Source organism: Tachyglossus aculeatus, chromosome X1, assembly GCF_015852505.1.
Source record: "Tachyglossus aculeatus isolate mTacAcu1 chromosome X1, mTacAcu1.pri, whole genome shotgun sequence".
In the NCBI taxonomy this organism is placed as follows: Eukaryota; Metazoa; Chordata; class Mammalia; order Monotremata; family Tachyglossidae; genus Tachyglossus; species Tachyglossus aculeatus.
Genome location: NC_052101.1, coordinates 106,065,556 through 106,085,064, shown reverse-complemented (window position 1 = coordinate 106,085,064; position 19,509 = coordinate 106,065,556). Strand labels below are relative to the sequence as shown.

At 38.6% G+C, this 19,509-nt stretch overlaps 1 protein-coding gene across 6 annotated transcripts in view; it reads left to right on the top strand.

Annotated features, from left to right (window-relative positions):
- Window positions 1–19,509, top strand: part of CHL1 (cell adhesion molecule L1 like) — a 217,082-nt gene that overhangs the window by 26,765 nt on the left and 170,808 nt on the right. For all 6 annotated transcript variants that reach the window (XM_038771645.1, XM_038771644.1, XM_038771648.1 and 3 more), the window contains exon 2: window positions 14,612–14,692. The gene's annotated coding sequence lies outside the window, so the exon portion shown is untranslated. The remainder of the gene's footprint in view (window positions 1–14,611; window positions 14,693–19,509) is intronic.

The following is a 19,509-nucleotide window of genomic DNA, read 5'->3' as shown; positions in this document are numbered from 1 at the left end:
AGATGAGGGAACTGAGACACTGAGAAGTTAAGTGACTTGCCCAAAGTCACACAGCTGACAAGTGGCGGATTAGAACCCATGACCCCCGACTCCCAAGCAATTGATAGAACATGTCTACCAGTTCTATTATATTTTATTCTACCAAGTGTTCTATGCTCTGCACACGATAACTGCAGGGTAAGTACAGTACAGTGCTCTGCACGCAGTAAGTGCTTCGTATATGCAATTGATTGATTAAAGCCAATGGTAAGGAGTTTCTGTTTGAAGCAGAGGTGGATGAGGTCCTTGAGGAGTGGGGAGATGTGAACTGAAAGTTTGTTTGTTTTTGAAAAATGATACGGGCAGTGGAGTGAAGAATTGACAGGACTGGAGAGAGACAGGAAGCAGGGAGGTGACCAAGGAGGCTGCTGCAGTAGTCAAGGCAGGATATGATAAGTACTTGGATTAACGCATCTGATTTCTATTTCTTATTTCTATTTCTTATTAATTTAACATATCTTCAAAATATGCAATTTTAATGCTATTACGTATAACTCAGTGGAGAATACTGAAATGTAAAAAATAAATAAGCACTGCCCTCAGATCAATGCTACATCACCATTTCATTAATTTAATATTTGTGTGGTCAAGAAGGCTTTGTTTTATGTCTGATTTATTGTTGAAAAATGATGCTTTGAAAATTGTGTGACATTTAAATGTCAACGTGGCCTAAAATCTTGCAAATTGCCACTTTTCTAGGGCAAATATTAAAGAGTGAATGTGTGCCAGCAAACTTTATTTTTTTTTTGGGGGGGGGGGGCTATATTTTTTGGTAGTTGCTCTTCAGCTCCATGGTTCTTGTACATCGTGCTGTTACTCTGTTTCTCTGTTGTAATATGTTCTTTGTGCTGTAGCCCTTCAAGAAATTACATAGGCAAACTGAGGTTCATAGGTAGGTCCTATAAATCAGGTTGATCCAGTGACCAAAGAATCCGTTGAATTTCATTCAGGCTCAGAAATGACCAAGTTTGAACCTTGGCAAGTACCATCTCTCACCTCAGTATTCCTCATCCCAACCCTGCACTGCTTATACATGAAAAAAAATCACATTTGGATTACAAATCCCAGTAATACACAGTAGCCCACAGTGCTCCATTGCAGATGGATAGCTTTTCTCCCATTCTGGAATTCAGGCTAAACCCTGATGAGCCTGGCTGTAGTTGCAGGCCATTAGAACAGTGCTTGGCACATAGTAAGCGCTTAACAAATGCCATCATCATCATCATCATTATAGTTGTCCTTCATACCAAAAAAGAAATAATGCTGCCGCTGGTGGAATGCATCTATGAGTGCCTGGGAACTGAAAAGATGTGTAAGGGATCAACAGTCGCAGCTGCCTTGTGCATGCAAAATGGCTGTTCCCTGTACTGCTGTGTTAATGTTTGTAGTGCCTGGTGCACTTTCTAATAATAATAATAATGGCATTTATTAAGCGCTTACTAAGTGCAAAGCACTGTTCTAAGCGCTGGGGAGGTTACAAGGTGATCAGGTTGTCCCACAGGGGGCTCACAGTCTTAATCCCCATTTTACAGATGAGGTAACTGAGGCCCAGAGAAGTGAAGTGACTTGCCCAAAGTTACACAGCTGACAATTGACGGAGCTGGAATTCGAACCCTTGACCTCTGACTCCAAAGCCCGTGCTCTTTCCACTGAGCCATGCTGCTTCTCTAACAATAATAATGATGGTATTTGTTAAGCGCTTACTATGTGCCAAGCACTGTTCTAAGCGCTGAGGTAGATACAAGGTAATCAGGCTGTCCCACATGGGGCTCACAGTCTTAATCCCCATTTTATTCATTCATTCAATTGTATTTATTGAGCGCATACTGTGTGCAGAGCAGTGTACTAAGCTCTTGGGAAGTACAAATTGGCAACATGTAGAGACAGTCCCTACCCAACAATGGGCTCACAGTCTAGTCTACAGATGAAGGAACTGAGGCACAGAGAAGTGAAGTGACTTGCCCAGAGTCACACAGCTGATGATGTGCATTTAGCTTTAATTCTATTTGTTCTGATGACTTGATGCCTGTCCACATGTTTTGTTTTGTTGTCTGTCTCCCCATTCTAGACTGTGAGCCCATTGTTGGGTAGGGACTGTCTCTACATGTTGCCAACTTGTACTTCCTGAGCGCTTAGTACAGTGCTTTGCACACAGTAAGCACTCAATAAATACAACTGAATGAATGAAGTGGCGGAGCTGGGATTAGAACCCATGACATATGACTCCCATGCCCAGGATCTTGCCACTAGGCCATGCTGCTGCTTCTTCTTTTGCCTCCTTGTTTCCCAATCTTTAAAATGCTTCTGCTCAAAAAAAGAGCCACTCTTTTCTTGATGCAGAATACCATGCTGTTTTTTTCCAGAGCAATCGACTCCCAGTTTTCAACTGGGAGGAAGCAGTGTCTCTGAGGTTTTGTTTTACTAAATCCTTTAAACATTTCCACCATCGTCATGGCTTTCAGTTTCCTAATTTCATCTCACTGTGTGTGTAGCCATGTTTCCACATCCTACAATCACTCATACTTTTCATGTGTCGTGAAGGTTATGTTTAGAAATATAGCTATATTTAATTGGACATATGATTTGGCCAGCAGAGAGAGGGCCTTTGAGTTGTATATTCAGTGTGATACAAACCTGAGAAGTTTTAGGAAATGAATTAGAATAAAAAGTCAAAACACCTAGAGACCAGCATGGCACTGAAGAGTCTGGGCACAAACCGAACTCCAAAAGGAAAAGAACAATAAAATGGTTCCAAATTCTACTGCACCAAGAATGGTTTAGAAACTAAGCAATCCCTGAGTCTTACTGAGAAATCAAAAACATGGAGCATGATTTGAAAAATAGGTTCGATTAGATATTCCACTGATTTACTAACTCCTATTAAGGCAGAAAAAATTAAGTGACCTCTTGCAGAAAATTACATTTACACTAAAATGCTCAAGATTTATTCTAACCTTCCAAGCAAATGTCCCATTTTATTACAGCATAAATTCAGTAGAGAAGAATACATTTTTTTCAGAGCACATCCATTAAAAATAAAACAAAGAAGAATTTTCTGCTGAAGAAGGGGGTATAGATTCTGGTGAGAATAGAAGTGATTTTCCTGCTCATTTTGTAAATTCCATCAGGGAGATGTCTTTACCAAAAACCAATGCTCTTACTATTTCTCACCTTATAGGGCTTGAATGTTAAAATCAGAAAATATGGACTGTAATTTTATCCCCTTTCCCCTACATTCAGGAACATTGAGATCTCACCTGATTTAAGATCAACCAGGACAGGGATTTTGCAACCACCTTTGACTTTTTTTTTCAATCTTAATGCCTTATTGCTTCCCTAAAAATGCTGTTTCGGGTCTTCTTAATGAAGCAGAGCTATATACCAACAGAAAAATGATTTCATGGAAGGTTGGCTTAATGTTGATGTCTAGCATAGCACCATATGCATGGGGGTACTTAATAAATGCTATCTGGTGATCATTATGACGGTAATAAACTAGCAGTGCCAGCTCCCAGCTTTAAAGGATGTGTGATTGCCTTTGATAGGCATCTTTTCAATGATAACCCTAATTTCCTCTAATCTGAATGCACATAGATCTACTCTGAGTAGTAGAATGGATTTTTGACTAAAAAGACAGGTCCGGGGCAACCAATGTCATTTTGGGGGAAAAAAAAGGGTAGAGGTCATGTTTCCTAATAGACTTACTGAAACCTTACCCTCACTGGTAGTTGGGTTATGAATATCTTCGATATGTACTTTTTGCTGAAATTTATTCATTCAATCATATTTATTGAGCACTTACTGTGTGCAGAGCACTGTACTAAGTGCTTGGGAAGGCTTAGAAATATGGCAAAGTCCTACGGGCAAGTTTTTTTTTTAACCTAAAATTCCGTTCATGTTAATGCATCCTAATTGGCCTTGCAGGCTTTCCAATTGACAACTGTTGCCCAGGAGTCCTTCTGCCCAGGGATCCTTCAAAGCCTTATTGACTTTACATCTCCTTCAAGAGGCCTTCCCTGAATAAGCCGTCATTTCCTCTTCTCCCACTCCCTTCTGCATCCACCTTGAACTTGTATTTGCTCCCTTTATTCATCCTTCCCTCAGCCCCACAGCACTTACGTACATATCCGTAATTTATTGATTTATATAAATATCTGTCTTCCCCTCTAGACTGAAAGCTCATTGTGGGCAGGGAACGTATCTACCAATTCTTGTTGTCCTGTACTCTTCCAAGTGCTAGTACAATGCTCTGCATACAGTCGGAGTTCAATAAATACAATTGATTGGCATCTCCGCACAGCCTCCAACAACCCATAGTCTGCCTTCCCGGACTCTGGCGATTTCAGTGGAGGTAGCAGGACAGAGGCCAGCAGCTGAAAAAGCCCTCAATTCCATGTTTTGCTTTGTTTTAAATTGGTATTTGTTCAGCACTCACTATATGCCAGGTACTGTACTAAGAGCTGGGATATATATACGGTAATCAGGTTGCCCACAGTCCTTGTCTCACTCAATCTAAATTGGAAGGAGAAGGATTTAATCCCCATTTTATAGATGGGGTTAACTGAGACAAAGAAAAGTTAAGTGATTTGCCCAAGGTCAGACAGCAGACAAGTGGCAGAACTAGGATTAGAACTCAGGTCCTCTGATTCCCAGACCTGTGCTGTTTCCACTAGACCAAGTTGTTTTGCTCAAATCTACACATAAATGAATTAATTTTAGGCTTCAACCTAATAGTAGCAGGGATTGCACAGAAATTACCCTTGGTCAGCAGCTGTCAATCAGGAGACATCCTTTAGGACACAATTTCATGGAACAAAAATGCCTTGTCATTTAAACAATGTTTGGCACATAGTAAGCGCTTAACAACTGCCATCATTATTATTATTATCAACAATGATTGAACAATTTATTTTTAACCATCTAAATGAACATAAAATACTTAGAAGGAATGAAATGTCTTTGTAAAGAGGGAATTATGACAGACCACATCTATACCAAATATACCAAGGAAAAAAGCAAAAGTTGCCCTAACTGATTTCTCCCCACATACTTTCTTCATTGTAGTTTTGACACTGCTACTGTTAGGTGGATTGCACCCACAGAATAGCTTTATTGGCATGTTGGAAGTTTGGGAAGAGGAATTCCGTGATGACCCATAGAACCGCAGCGTGGCTTAGCGGAAAGATCACGGGCTTGGGAGTTAGAGGACTTGGGTTCTAATTCCGGCTCTGATACTTGTCTGCTGTGTGATCTTGGGTAAGCCACTTTACTTCTCTGTGCCTCAGTTCCCTCATCTGTAAAATGGGGATTAAAACTTTGAGCCCCATGTGAGACAGGGACTGTGTCCAGCCCGATTTGCTTGAATCTACTCCAGCACTTAGTACAGTGCCTGGCACATAGTAAGTGCTGAATAAACACCATAATAATAATAATAACTATTATTATTATTATTATTATTAGCTGGGATCAGTTTTTTCCAATATCTCTATTGTCATGAAGGAATTAAGAAACTGGTCATCATATTTTCAGAGGATATTAGGCTAAATAATAAATAAATTTATTTATTTTACTTGTACATATCTATTCTATTTATTTTATTTTGTTAGTATGTTTGGTTTTGTTCTCTGTCTCCCCCTTTTAGACTGTGAGCCCACTGTTGGGTAGGGACTGTCTCTATATGTTGCCAATTTGTACTTCCCAAGCGCTTAGTACAGTGCTCTGCACATAGTAAGCACTCAATAAATACAATTGATGATGATGATGATTAAATTGAGCAGAAATATTAATCTATACAAACTGGAAAAAATCCAAGAAAACATAATTAAATGTAATAGGGGTAGATATTAGGGAAAAATTTAGAGACAAAAAAATCCACAAATACAGAATCGGGATAGAAATGGCAAGGAATAAGTACAGTACAAGCAAATCTGGACCATAGTGTTCAGGAGCTGAGCATGGTTCAGTAATGTAGGGTAATCATTTAAAAAGCCAATATGGTAATCTATTATAGCAACAGGAGATCAGTGCAACGGTTGGCATGCAGTCCTTTCACTACACTTCTTATAGTTAGATTCTTACTAGAATACTATGTGGAGTTTTGATCACAACACATTAAGAACAATATAGAAAAATCAGAGGATGATCAAAAAGGATTGCACTTGTGTTTTATGAGGATGGTAAAGGAATTAGGACTGCTTATCTTAGAGAAGAAAGCTAAAGGGTGGCAATCACTGTCAATATACCAAAGTTTTCTTTTTTTGGAGAGGACTCTGATAATTTGTTCACCAGTCCACTGAAGACCAAGTCAAGGATATTGAATTAAAAGAAGGCAAGATCACTGGAATGTGTTGCCAAGGTGGGGTTCTGTAGTTTCTGCCTCTGGGTTTTTCTAGAAGAGAAAACTATCTGTTCTGGGCAATGTAGTTATTGCCTGCTTAGTGGGAGAGATCTGGACCAAAGCCTCTTTGAAGCTCTGGGATGTATTTTATGATTCTAGTAAAGTGAGTTTCAACAGAAAGTAAGAATAGAAGCAGTGCCATTTACTAGACCAGACAAATGGGCCATTCAGAATCGTGATCTCTCTCTGAGAATGAGAACAAGATGCTCAGAAGAACAGTTATGGCTGCTCTTTATATCCATCCCACTGTTTAGGAACGGACTATCTAGTATCCCTAAACTTTCCCTCTACATCTCTGACTTTCTATGTATTGGTCCAAACACCTTTTGAACTTGTTGATACATTCTGTTTTCACAAGTTCCAAGTGGTAATTAATTCCTTATGCTTACCACCTGCTACAATAAAACATTTCCTTGTTTTGAACTTACCACTCTCAGGTTTCAATAGGGACCCCAAACTCTAGGAGAAGAGAGTGGACTGGTTGTGGGGAGAGAGTTGATAGAGCGCCTTAAATAATAAGCAGTTCAAGTTTCTGTTGGATGCAAAGGTGACTGTAACCATTGGAAGGTTTTGAGGAGTGGAGAGATGTGAAAAGAATGAAATTTTTAGAGCTTAGTACAGTGCTCTAAACACAGTAAGTGCTCAATAAATACAACTGAGTGAATAAAAGCAGCAGAATAAATTACTGACTGGAGAGGGGAGAGGTGGTGAGCCCATTGTTGGGTAGGGACCGTCTCTATATATTGCCAACTTGTACTTCCCAAGCACTTGGTACAGTGCTCTGCACACAGTAAGCACTCAACAAATACAATTGAATGAATGAATGAAGCTGTGGGAGCAGATGAGCTCCTTGAGTAAAAAGTGAAGCCAATATTAGATAGATTATTAGGAGAAGGGAATGATCCACAGAGTCAAAGTGGTTGAGACGTTATGGAAGATTTGGGTGGAGTAAAGACCTATATTTAGTAAGGAGGAGTTCTTTCGTGAGCTCCTATAATGTGGTTTCAATGGAGTAAAGGATCAGACACCAGAGGATTTGGAAGAGAGGGAGTGGACGCAGTGGGTGTATACAATCCATTCCAGAGGTTTGGACAGAAATCAGAGAAGGGACATTAGAAATAGACATAGTGTCATTAGACATGATAAACCCTTTTTAACCTGCATTTAGGTTTTCTCATGCAGACATAACTAAAATTCATAGTGATGGTCTTGAATTCAGTATAATATTAGATTATGATATTTAGTAAGTGCATGACTGACTTTTGGGAGGGCAGTTATCATTTCTGCAAATAATAAAATCATAATAGTAGAAATATTACTATTGTGATACTATTGGATACTATGCAAATATGGTTACTCTCTTATATATATATACATTCAATAATTTGGAGCTTAATTTAAGATTCATTTTACCACCCATAAAGGATTTAAATTAACACATCCTCAATAGATGCTGATGCATCTGTACATGCATACCTAGGGAATTGTACATTATTCCTTTAATTTTTAAAAATAGTTCATTAGTCCTTGTTATCCTGTTATGCTTGGGATTACTATCATGTCTAAGAGTAGGAGGCATTTCAAATACACAGATTTTCAGATCTGAAAAACAGCATGATAAGAGCTCTCTGATCATGACACGAGGGCTGTTTATGGCTACTGATGATCAATTTAATCATGCACTTGACCACAGGTATCAGAAATGTACAGAGCTGTTAGTTAAAGGGAGCAAAAATGTTCTTTATAAACAAAGAAATGTTATCCAAATCTGAGGATCCTCGAGGGATCTCATTAAAGTGTTCTCTTCTTAATACACTGTACTGCATATCAGTTATCAGCAACCCTGCAGTGTGCTTTCCTGATAGGTTAGTTTGCACAGGATTAATTGTCTAATTTTGAAAGCAACCAGTGCAGTGAACATTGATTTTTGCATTAGCCCCATGTGTGTTTCTGGAGGATTCTGCTTCCTATTTTAAGGTAATGTTACATTTCAGTTTTCATTAAATATAATTTCAATAAACATGTACTGTGCCTGATGTGATTTATTAAAAGGACTTCATAATCTTATTCTGATCATTATATCCTTAGAACATTCATTAATATAGAGCACTGATGTGTAAAAATGACAGGGGAAATGCTATTTAGAAAAGGTTCTTTCTATAGTGAAATGGCACGTAGTTAGTAACCAAAGAGCTTTCTCTAGATTCAAAACAGAAAATTTTTTTCTTCACATTCCCCAGCTATACTAATTGATTATTGAAGATAGGAAGCTGCTAAAATGTTTATTTTTCTTCAAACCAGAAATCACAGGAGGCTTTTAAGGAGAAATTCATCATTCACTTTCTTGCATGTGATCATGTTAAGCCATTTTAAAAATAGAGGGTGGTCTATTAAAGGGGGATAGTAAGGATGCTAGAAGGTGAATCCATATCCTGAGGGTGAATCTGAGAAGGGCAATGATCACATGCTTCCTCCAAGCATCATTTGTTACCACTGTTAGAAGTGAAACATTGCACTGTATCAGCCATTGATCTGACTCAGTTTGGGATTTCCTCTGCTCTTTTGAGGTAGAATCTTGACAAAATGACATCTGAAACACTGGAAAAATGTACAAAATGAGTAATTTTTGCATGGCTTTAACAGTCCATATAGTTTACAGTTCAATCACCAATTTGTGCTTAATGAACATGTCTACTAACTTTTATATTGTGCTCTTCCAAACGTTTAGTACAGTAAATACGATCGACTAAAGAAGCCATTTCATATTTTAATGGCCTGAACTGATATTTTAGAACATATTTTTTCCATCACCAAAAAAAGAAATCCATTATTTATTTATATTAATGTAACCTCATCGTGGGCAGGGATGTGTCTGTTATAGTGTTAAATCATACTCTCCCAAGTTCTTAGTACAGTGCTCAGCACACAGTCAGTGCTCAATAAATATGATTGATTAAAAAAACAACCAACAAGCAGTAATTATCTGGTTGGGAAGACTGTGTGGGTAGTGGATTAGAAGTCTGATACTTGGACTATTTTTACCTGATTGTATTTGATTTTTTTTTTTTGTCACAAGCCAATCTAAGTTGGGTGATTTTTTTTTTAATTTGGCAATATTATCTTAGTGAGTTGACTTTGAGGTTTTATCTCTCTAAAGTATTTTTTTTAATATTATATCCCCAGATATCACTGACTTCAGACCATTTTAGTGGTGCAGTATGTGTTTGCTGAAAAAGCATTACATTTCAGTGAGGTGTTCAAAAGTCATTGTTCTAATTCATATGACCAGTAAAAAAGAAAGAAAAAACCTCATTTGGAATATGAATCAAAATATACAAATATTTTATTTATTGAGGAACTACAATCCAAATGGATATTTCTTGGTAGAACAGAAGGATGGCCAGATTTCAAATTCCTGTGCCCGAATAAACATCTTCTGTTGGCTTGAAGAAATTACAAATGTGATTTAAATACTCAGACTGTGCGTTGTGAGTCCTCAAGGATCAGAAAAAGTGGTTCTATATAATGGATGCTCAGTAAATATTTTTGATGATGATAATAATTGTGTCTAATTATATCTCATTACCTTTATTCTTCATTTTATAGCAAAGAGGGCCATGGTTATATCTGGCCTTGAGGCAGAGCTTAGCTATATCCCTGTCTCTGAGTCTACCTTTGAAGAAGGGACTGATTTTATCAGTTCTCCGAGTCAAGATTGCTAGGCAATAAAACACTCAGAGATATGCTTTCAAAAAGCACATCCACCCTGCACTCTGATGGATCCTTCCTTTCTGCCTTCAAACATGCCCACATCTCCCCTATCCTAAACACATAAAACGTTATCTTGACCCTACTGTACTGTACTGCTGTTGCCCAATCTCCTTCCAGGCTCCTTGAACAGGTAGTATATACCCATTGCCTCCTCTTCCTTTCCACCAACTCCCTTCTCTACTCTACAATTGTGTTTCCACCACTTTCACTCCACTGAGACTACTCTCTTCAAGATCATCAATGACCTCCTTCTTAACAAATCCAATGGACCTGAGAAGCAGCATGACCTAGTGGAAAGGGCACAGAGCGTCAGAGGACCTGGGTTCTAATCTTGACTGCTCCACTCATCTGCTGTGTGACCTTAAGCAAGTCACTTAATGTCTCTGTGCCTCAGATCCCTCATCTGCAAAATGGGAATTCAATACCTGTTCTACCTCTTACTTAAGACTGTGAGTCCCATGTGGGACCTGATTATCTTGTACCTACCCAAGCGCTTAATACAGTGTTTAGCACATAGTAAGCATTTAACAAATACCACAATTATCATAATTATTATTATTACCTAACTCTGTCCTAAGCTGCCTTTGACACTGGATCACTCCCTTCACGATCACAATCTTCTTTGTTTGTTTCAGACAGTCCTCTCCTGGTTCCCCTCTTATAACTCTGTTTGATCCTTCTTAGTCTCTTTAACTGGCTCTTCCTGTCTCCTCTGACTTTGAGTATCCCTCAAGGCTTTGTTTGGGATTCCCTTTTCAATCAATCAATGGTATTATTGATCACTTATGTGCACAGCAGCAACAGAATTAGCAGACACATTCCCTGCCTATAGTGAGTTTACAATCTACACTCACGTCTTGAGGAATGCACCTACTTCCACAGCTTCTTCCACCTCTTTGTGCTGACTCCCAAATCTATCTTACTAGTCTTGTCCTTGCTCCTTCTCTGCAATCTGGCATTTCCTCCTGCCTTCAGGATAGCTCTACATCATCATCATCAATCGTATTTATTGAGCGCTTACTATGTGCAGAGCACTGTACTAAGCGCTTGGGAAGTACAAATTGGCAACATATAGAGACAGTCCCTACCCAACAGTGGGCTCACAGTCTAAAAGGTCTCTACATGAATGTAGAGACATAAAGTCTCTACATGAATTTCCCTCCAACACATCAAGCTCAATATGAGCAAAACGGAACTCCGCATCTCCTCTGAAATTCTCTCTTCCACCTAACCGTCCCATCACAATTTGCTATACCGTCATCCTCCCTATCTCTCAAGCATAATAATAATAATAATAGCATTTGTTAAATGCTTACTATGTGCCAAGCACTGTTCTAAGTGCTGGGGTAGATACAAGGTAATCAGGTTGTCCCACGTGGGGCTCACAGCCTTAATCCCCATTTTGCAGATGAGGTAATTGAGGCACAGAGAAGTTAAATGCCTTGACAAAAGTCAAACAGCTGACAAGTGGCAGAAGTGGAATTAGAACCTACGACCCCTGACTCCCAAGCCCATACTCTTTCTACTAAGCCACACTGCTTCTCATGTACCCTTGGTATTATTCTTGACTCATCCTTCTTTTTCAACTCCTGTATACAGTCTGTTGTCAACTCCTGTCGATTCTTCCTCCACATTTCCAGAACTTACTCCTTCCTTACCGTTCAAATGGCCACCATGCTGGTGCAGGTACTTGTCACATCCCTGCTTGACTACATATCAGCCTCTTCGCTGACCTTCCTGTTTCTTGTCTCGCCTACCTCCAGTCCATGTTGAACTCTGCTGCCTGACTCATTTTATAAAGCACAGTTCTGTACGAGTCTCCCCACTCCAAAAAGCCTCCGATGTTTGTCTATTCCCCTTCATATCAAGCAAGAAATCTTCACCATTTACTTTAAGGCACTCAATCAGTTCTCTCTCTCCTATTCAACCATTCTCTTTTCCCACTTCACCCCAGCTCGCATGTTTTGTTTCTCTAAGGTAACCTGCTCCTGTGCCCTTGGTCTCATCTCTCCCTTTATCAGCCTTTTGCTCACACCCTCCCTTTTGCCTGGAATTCCCTCTTTCTTCACATCCAACAGATCTTAGCTCTCCCCCTCTTTAAAGCCCTTCTCAAATCTCCTCCAGCAGCCCTTTCCATATCAATTCATTATCTCTCATTTTGTATTCCTCCCTACTGCCAATTCAGCACTTCCTCTCCACCTAAGAAACTGGGTACTCATTCCTCCTGAAACACTAAAGTGCACATGTTCATAATCTATTACTTCTTTCTATCTATAATTTGCTTTAGTGCCCATCACTCCTGCTGGATGGTAAATTCTTAGCTGGCAGGAATCACGTTTGATAACTTTTTTGTACTTTCCCAAGTGTTTGTACTGTGCTTTTCATCTTGTAAGTGTTCAATTTATATTTTGATTGAGTTCTCCAAGCCTCTGGCATGACTTCAGTTATCCTGGGGCTGTCAGCGATTTGGATTAGGATGGAGAGGAATGTTCCATACACTAGGTGAACCTAGAGGAATCCAGCCTGATGTTTCTGGTGGGAACAATTCCTGAGGTACCACAGTTTGCCAGAATTTGGGGGATTCGGTACCTTGTTCACCCCAACTGCTTCCCTATGAGGCAATATACCAGGGTCCCTAAAAGGCGTAGGTAGGAGGAGACTGGGTAGGGCCATAGCTCACTTCCACTCACTCCACTGCCTCACCCCAAAGGGATAACACAGGAAATGGAAAACAGGATTGTGTATCATACAGAGGAAGAGAAATGTGCTTTTCCCTCCACACAGTTGGGAGGAGGGGAGTTGGAAGTTCCACCCTTTCCTCCCAACATAAAATGCTTTCACTTCAAAAGATTGTAAGCTCCCTGTGGGCAGAGATGGTGTCTACCAATTCTATAATTGTATTCTGCCAAGTGCTTAGTACAGTGCTCTGTACACACTAAGCACTCAATAAATACCATTGATTTATTGATTACTTGATTAAACCCATGGAGGACAGCCTGTGTAGGTTAAAGCACTTCTAAATAACTCTGTTTCCTCGTGGGAAAATAGTTTTTTTTTCTAATTATAATGATGTGTATAGAATGCAACTAAGTTCTGATTCCTGTGTTTAGAAATGAGGCTTCGAAACATTGGAACAGAATAAATTTCTGTGCTGTGTGTTGCTTGGCCAAAGGAGTAGAAACATTGTACATGTTTATCATATATCTCAGAATGAATATAGTTTTCCAATTGATTTGTGTAGCATTATCTTTGGAGAAATATACATCTTTGTTTATATCTTCTATGTAGTAGCTTTTTGAATACAGCCAATCAAAGGGATTGGCATGCAACAAAAGGGAGGTCAGTGCTTTCTGAATATTTTAATCATTCTGATTTCTTTTTTGGAAGCTAGAATATGGTATGTCTTCTCCACAAATCTGCAATTGAAAATCAATCTCAAAACATTGAATCCCAGGGACGTGAGCCATGTCAGCTTTTAGGGATTCAATTGACCAAATGAAGACACCACATATCAAAAGCTTGGATTGTGTGCTATTTTGAGGTCCCTTGCATCTAGCACAGGGCATTTATATTCTTTTATGGACACATCTGGCGGTGTTAAAGACCTTCAGGAGGAGCGGATTTTCATATCTCATAAGCCAATTCGAGAATCCCAGGGGATGTACAAAAAAGGACCATGGATACAGGTCACATTACGTACTTTCTGCTTTTCACTTATTGGTTTGTTTAAAATCAAAGGAAGGAGATTAATTGAATTAATTAAATTGTCAGGTGCACGTTTTGTTTCCAGGTAGCACAATGAAGTGTTCTGAAGCAAGTATTTTATGGAATATTGCCATGGAGACTAAGATATATATTTTAGTCCCGCTTGGGGTAGTTTCTTATTGTATTAAGGTAAAGAATCACAATTTTCATTCAAACAAAGGAACAGTAACAGGAGCTAAAATATAAGAAATGCTGCCCAATGCAGATATTTTTCTTACAAAGAATTAATAATTATTTTTTAAAGGACATTAGAGTATTGGGTGATCAATGAAAATTGGTTTGAGAAACCCAACTCCGTGAACACCAAACAGCTGACACAATCAGTATTTTGAAGGTGGAAGGCTATAGCAGGAAACTCAGCTCCTTTTGAAGTGATGGAAGTGTGCAAGAGGACTATTACTGCCATACACCCTTTTAGCAAGCAGAATTTTGATCATGCTATTAGCATTATTCCTGTTTCTGCTCTGACTGGAAAACTGGTAAATGAAAAAGAGAGACAAGTTGGAAACAAGGGAAGTAGTGAGAGACAATAAGAGAAGAAATTGCACATAGTGCATAGAAAAAGGCTCATAATATAGGAGAGGCTGGTCTTAAAATTCCATTCATTTCTAAATTTACAACCTCCTGGTCTCTTTCTAGATGCTGTAAACTGCGAACGATGACCCAAGCTTAGTATTGCAGAGGGATTTCATAGTGGAGTGAAAAGGACTTTAATTACTGGTAAGAATATTTTCTTTAGAATATGTGTTTTTGAACATATTTACTTTGTTGTAGTATGTATACGGTTGTCCTTGTGACTCAAAGATAATCCTACTAATGGTGAGATTTTTTTTAATGGGTGCAAGTGTAGCTAATAAGACCATGTGTAACTTTAAATTCCTTTCACATTGTGTTTTGGTATATATTGTCCCTTCTGTTGCTGAAGGTATCCTCAGTGCCGGGCACCCTTTTCATTTCTAGCTCAGTGTCACAACCTTTTTGAAGTCTCTGCTCATGTGGAAAGATGAGCCCACAGCCTGGTTACTCTGTGGGAAGCTGTCGTGGTAATGATGCAGAATTAAGCAAATGCCCTGGTAAATGTGTACCTCAAGCTGAAGGGCAAATTTGACCCAAGATATCATGTATGGTCATTGCTTACATAGGAATGCTGTACAACAAACAAGATTCAGATTTACAGTGGTGGAAAGCATTGAACCAAAAGTGATTTTTTTCAAAGCAAGCTGTTATTCTGGTTCATTTGGGAGAGGGTTCCTTCCAGGTCGATTCATTTCGCCCTGATGGTGCAATGATGTCATGATGTCCCTGGGCCTGAGCTTCCCAATCTCATTTAGAGCTGAGAATTTATCTGATTTTCCAGGGCACCTGGAAACCTGGTTCTGAAGCCATTTAAGGATGAAGACTAGATCTCTGGGAGGGTAAAAGAATAACATGCCCATGTTTCAGTTTCCACTGATTGAGAGGTCATTTCAGGTTTTAGCTATTAGATAATTGAATGCTTCTGAAAGTAGGTCATCTTAGACAAAATTTAAATATTTGACACTATTATGACATCTGAGCAACTTTATAAAGTGATATTTGAAGGGTTTACATACTTTCGTACACATACGGCACTTACGTAAATATCCATAATTTATTTATATTAATGTCTGTCTCCCCCTCAAGACTGTAAACTCGTGGGTAAGGAACGTCTCTTTTATATTGTTATGTTGTACTCTCCCAAGTGCTTAGTACACACAGCAAGCACTCAGTAAATACCATTCATTGATTGATAGGAGATGAAACAAGGAACTTTAGAAAGATAGAATGAAGCTCCTTGAGGACTATTGATGATGATAGTATCTGTTAAGCACTTACTATGTGCCAAGCACCATACTGAGTACTGGGATAGATGCAAAATAATCAGGTTGGATACAGTTACTTCCCGCCATGGGGCTTACATTCTAAATGGGAGGGAGAATAGGTATTTTATCCACATTTTGCAAATGAGGAACCTGAAGCGTTCAGAAGTGAAGTGACCTGCTGAAGGTTTCACAGTAGGTAAATGGCAGAGGTGGGGTTAGAACCTAGGTCCTCTGCCTCCCAGGGCCGTAGTCTTCCACTAAATATGACCGGCGATGCTTATGGCTTCAGGACCTCTTGCTCTTATTTTCTTTTTGGTAAAAGTTGCTGGCCCCACTTCAGTTAATATGTGTCCTAAAGCGATGTTAAAAACTGTTTTTTTTTTTTAATTATCAAGTGCCATAATGCCCTTAGGTAAAACATCTAAAATCTGATTAATTAAATCTTTGTTATTTCACTGACTGGGATTATTTTAATAATAATAATATTTGTTAAGCGCTTACTATGTGCCGAGCACTGTTCTAAGCGCTGGGGGAAATACAAGGTCATCAGGCTGTCCCACATGGGGTTCACAGTTTCAATCCCCATTTTACAGATGAGGCAACTGAGGCACAGAGAAGTTAAGTGACTTGCCCAAAGTCACACAGCTGACAAGCGGGGGGGAGGCAGGATTCAAACCCATGACCTCTGACTCCCAAGCCTGGGCGCTTTCCACTAAGCCACGCTGATTTTCTACCTTTACTGTATTTTTGATAGCATGTGCCCCTAAGAAATCTAAGTAGCTTTCAGATTTTCTGAGAAATGAGGGCACTGATTCTTATTTGTTCAAATCTAGTATTTTTAAAGAAGCCTTTGCCTACAGCAAAAGGCCTTGATTTTAGAAATGGCATAACTACGGAATGGTGACTGTCCGTCTTACAATAGCTGGTTGAATCCTCCCCTGAGAGAAACTGTTCTACATTTAAAATCTTTCTTCCTTAATTTTCTTAATCTTATATTTGAAACTCTCAAACTCAGATTTACATTGTGAATAATCATATTAATGTAAAAAAGGCACACTGGATCTTTCCAAAGACCCATTTATCCCACTATCCTTTGCTGAGGGCTAGCTATCCAGTGTGGCATATGGGAATTGAATTTTGAAATTTCTATTAAACGTAAATGGACTCTCTTTGGGTAATATCAACAAATTGCACAGAATGTTGTCCTTTCTTCTGAGATGCCAGCATTTCAAGCTTCATTTTTCTGATCTGAAGTCTCCAGTGAAAATAAATAATGAAACTGAAAAAATATACGTTTCACATGACAATTTTTTTTTTGAATCTCTGAAGAATGATGATGAATACTCCACATTCTGGTTGTATTAATTTGATTCCTTAAGGTTACTGTAGCATTTTTCAAAACATAATTTCCTTTTAATATTTTCAGAGCACAGTCAGCATTTTAATTGATAACTAAAAATTATAGTTTAGTTTTTATTTTGGAATACAGGTGAACATATGTGATAGGTAGTTAGATGAATATGGCCTTTCTTGCCATCATCCCCTCCAGACATTATGAATACAGGCATTTACATTTGTAGGTAGTGGATTTTATGTCTTTTGTGGAGATGGAAATTCTTGTAAGACAACAACCACACGACTGCTAAGAATGTAACTTTTATATAGCAGGACTGGAAGTTAGGAGTCCTGGGTTCTAATCCTGGCTCCAGCACTTGACTGCTGTGCATTCTTAGGCAAGTCACTTCACTTGTTTGTACCTTGTTTCTTCGATTGTAACATGGGAATTAAATACCTTTGCTTCTTGCCCTTTAAACCACGAGCCCCATATGGGATAGGGACTGTGTTATATTTGATTGATATTTATATTTACCTTGTACTTAGCACGGTGCTTGGCACACAGTAAGCACTTAACAAATACCACAATTAGTATTAATTGGTGGGTTGTGTCCTAAGAGGCTGCTCCATGCACTGATTCTAATTTAACATGAAAATTAAGAATGAAATAAGGTCCTGCATATAATTGAACTCTTGTTAAACTGCTGTATTTATATTTAGTGTATTGTATTTTAAAGTTCAAAGATGACATTGCTTTGTTGTCAAGTTGTGGTAGCGGTGGCGGCATACCTAATTTGGAAACTATAGCATCTCTGTGAAATAGTGTGAAAATAATGGAGCAAATCATAAAAAAATAAATTGACAAATACTTATAAAATAGGCCACCTGTTAATAATCAAAATGGTAATTAAAATTAGTGAAAAATCAATCTTGTTAAAACAATCCAGTTTCTGTTGATGATGTAATAAAGAGTGCAGTACATTGAGAGAAAGGAGTAGAGAACTTTATCCACATTGAGCTCAATTTTTCTGAAGACTAAATTTACTCCCTTTCTGTAAATGGGCATCTTTCAATCTGGTACTGGACAGTCTATCATTCCATGTGTTGGAATCAATAGTTAGTATTTCTTTTTCTTTGTCCAGGTTTATTCAAAAAGCGATGCTATGTAATTCACATCAGGATGATCCATGGAAACATTCTTAATTATTATTACTATTATTGTGGTATTTATCAAGTGTTAATTATATACCAAACACTGTGTGCTAAGTGCTGGGATAGATAAACACAATCCCTATCTCACATGGGGCACGCAATCCAGGAGGGAGGGAGAACAGCTGTTTAAACCCCATTTTACAGGTGATGAAACTGGTACAGAGATACGTAGTGACTTGTCCAAGGTCAGCCAACAGGCAAGTGGTAGACCTGGAGTTAGAACCCAGGTGTCCTGGCTCTCAGTCAATTAATTAATCAATGACATTTATTGAGTGCTTTGCCATATGCCGAGCACTGTACTAAGTGCTTGAGAAAGTACAAAACAATGGAGTTGATAGATATGTCCCTGGCCACAAAGAGCTTACAGTGTAGAGGGGGAGACAGACAATGAAATAAATTACAGTTAAGGGGATGGCAGAGCATACAGATATATATCTAAGTGCTGTGAGGCTGGGGGACTAACAGGTGCTTAAGGGAGTATGGACCCAAGTGCATAGATGATGCAGAGGAGAAGACGAATTGGGGAAATGAGAGTTTAGTCAGGTAAAGTCCTCTTAGAGGGATGTGATTTTTAGTAGGGCTTTACCACTAGCCCATGGTACTTCTCAAATAAGATGGGTCTCACAAACATCAAGTTATTTCTTTACCTAAACAGAGCAACAGGTCCTAGTCTCCAACCAGTGAAATAAAACTTTTAGGGGTCAAAAATGAAACAACTAACAGCTGCGACATAATGATCTCTCCACTGGATTATAGAAGGTGACATCTCACATAAGTGATTTACAGATATAAAACAATCTAAGAAGAGGTTGTTCTATTATTTCATTAGATCGAGTTTCAATATCCCAAGTGATTGGGCTTTCAGTACTGAGAAAACTGCCATCATAGTGTAGAATATTGGGCATCAATAATTCATAATAATATTTCACACTAATGTAAACAATAATTTGAATTCTTTCCCTTTCAATCCATTATTTCTAGCTCTTTGCCCTTGTTTCAAATGAATAATTCTTTTCTGTATTTGATGTTTATACCTTTTAAATATTTATGGGCTATTGTGCTTTTTTGTTGTTTATCCAAGCTAGGCATATTTAACTAGTCTTGCAATTCATATACACACATACACACACACACACACAGAAACACACA